This window comes from Clupea harengus, chromosome 11, assembly GCF_900700415.2.
Source record: "Clupea harengus chromosome 11, Ch_v2.0.2, whole genome shotgun sequence".
Classification (NCBI taxonomy): Eukaryota; Metazoa; Chordata; class Actinopteri; order Clupeiformes; family Clupeidae; genus Clupea; species Clupea harengus.
Window position 1 is genome coordinate 3,542,038 of NC_045162.1, and position 2,500 is coordinate 3,544,537.

Sequence of the window (2,500 nt, forward strand, 5' to 3'; positions counted from 1 at the left end):
ACACACACACTCTCACACAAACACACACACACTCTCACACACACACACACACACACAATCACACAAACACACTCTCACAAACACACACACACTCTCACACAAACACACACACACACACACACACACAGCCTTTGTGTGGGGGCAGACTGAGAGGACCATATCCATCCATGTGCGTCCTTGAGAAGGCCAGTAACCATGGTGATGAAGAAAGACAGCCTGAGTGTTTGTAAGTGAGGAGAGAGAGAGAGAGAGGGAGGGAGGAAGAGAGAGGTAGAGTGAGGGAGAGAGGGGGAGGGAAATGAGTGAAAGCTAACACAGCTCTGGTGTCGGTTCAGTGGGTGAGAGAGAGAGACAAGAAGACGAGCCGACGACAGGAGTAGAGAGAGAGAAGCAATACGAGGAGGAGAGGAAGAAAGGAGGAAAAGACCAGAAGAGAATAGAGGAGGAGAGAAAAGAGGAGGAGAGAAGGTCTAAGGGTGAGAGGAAATATGGGCAGTGTCTCCTCGGCCTATCGTATCATCTACCTGCACACAGATGGAAGGATCCAGAAGGTTAGTGTGTGTGTGTGTGTGTGTGTGTGTGTGTGTGTGTGTGTGTGTGAGTGTGTATGTGTGTGTGTGTGTGTGTGAGTGTTTGTAGTGTGAGTGTTTGTAGTGTGTGTGTGTGTGTGTGTGTGTGTGTGTGTGTGTTTGTGTGTGTGAGTGTGTGCGTGTGTGTGTGTGTCTCTCTGGGCACTTCTGTGTGTGTGTTTGTGTGTGTGTGTGTCTCTGGGCACTTCTGTGTGTGTGTGTGTGTGTGTTTGTGTGTGTGAGTGTGTGTGTGTGTGTGTGTGTGTGTTTCTGTGAGTGTGTGTGTGTGTGTGTGTGTGTGTGTGTGTGTGTTTGTGTGTGTGAGTGTGTGTGCGTGTGTGTGTGTGTGTCTCTGGGCACTTCTGTGTGTGTTTGTGTGTGTGTGTGTGTCTCTGGGCACTTCTGTGTGTGTGTGTGTGTGTGTTTGTGTGTGTGAGTGTGTGTGTTTGTGTGTGTGTGATAGAGGGAGAGAGAGAGAGAAAGAGACTGTGTGTGTGTGTGAGAGAGAGAGAGAGAGAGAATGCATTATGTCTAGCGGCTACCAAATCAATATTGTGATGGCTAATTTGCTAACATGATACATGATAAGATATTGTGATGCTAATTTGCTAACTACATGATAAGACATTGGGATGGCTAATTTGCTAACTACATGATAAGACATTGGGATGGCTAATTTGCTAACTACATGATAAGACATTGTGATGGCTAATTTGCTAACATGATACATGATAAGACATTGTGATGGCTAATTTGCTAACTGCATGATAAGACATTGGGATGGCTAATTTGCTAACTGCATGATAAGACATTGTGATGGCTAATTTGCTAACATGATACATGATAAGATATTGTGATGCTAATTTGCTAACTACATGATAAGACATTGGGATGGCTAATTTGCTAACTACATGATAAGACATTGCGATGGCTAATTTGCTAACTGCATGATAAGACATTGGGATGGCTAATTTGCTAACTGCATGATAAGACATTGTGATGGCTAATTTGCTAACTACATGATAAGACACATGTAGGGTTAGGGTTGCTGTGGTCTCACAGGTCATACTACACGGGCTCCTGTCTCTGCTGTATATCAAGAGGGCCAAAACAGAGGGTTACAGAGACACACCAGTGTGCTAGTTTAGGTTAGTTTAAGTTAGCTATGCTAATTCAGACATGCTAGTGCTAGTTTAGGTTAGTTTAAGTTAGCTATGCTAATTCAGACACACCAGTGTGCTAGTTTAGGTTAGTTTAAGTTAGCTATGCTAATTCAGACATGCTAGTGCTAGTTTAGGTTAGTTTAAGTTAGCTATGCTAATTCAGACACACCAGTGTGCTAGTTTAGGTTAGTTTAAGTTAGCTATGCTAATTTAGACACACCAGTGTGCTAGTTTAGGTTAGTTTAAGTTAGCTATGCTAATTCAGACATGCCAGTGCTAGCTTTGTATCTTGGGGACTGAATGTGGTTTGTGTGGAATGTGATTTGCATAGATACATAGATAGAAACGTTATTGATCCGAGGGGAATTTAGGAAGACATAGCCATAGGACCTGGCAGTGTTGATTAAGGGAATAGAGTAGCCAGTTAACAGATAAGTTAGCACTATAGCCATAGGTATGGTTAGCATAGCCAACCAGCTAACAGATACGTTAGCACTATAGCCATAGGTATGGTTAGCATAGCCAACCAGCTAACACCATAGGTATAGCCAAGGCTATAATGTCTGTTGCAGCCTGAGAAGCTAACATTAATACATTCTAGAAGCTAACACTAACACACTCACACACACACACACAGACGTGCACAGACACGTACACACACACACACACACACACAACTACAATGTTCAGAACAGATAACCTTCAGTTCAAAGCCTGCACAATCTAGAGCGGTGTAGATGGACACATGCTGTTATGGAAGTTGCATTT

General features: G+C 43.4%; 1 long non-coding RNA gene across 1 annotated transcript in view; it reads left to right on the forward strand.

Annotated features, from left to right (window-relative positions):
• The first annotated feature begins 317 nt into the window (after window positions 1-317).
• The window catches only part of LOC116222536, a 6,229-nt gene continuing 4,046 nt past the window's right edge, over window positions 318-2,500 (forward strand). The window contains exon 1 of the long non-coding RNA XR_004164702.2: window positions 318-551. This is a non-coding gene — a long non-coding RNA (uncharacterized LOC116222536). The remainder of the gene's footprint in view (window positions 552-2,500) is intronic.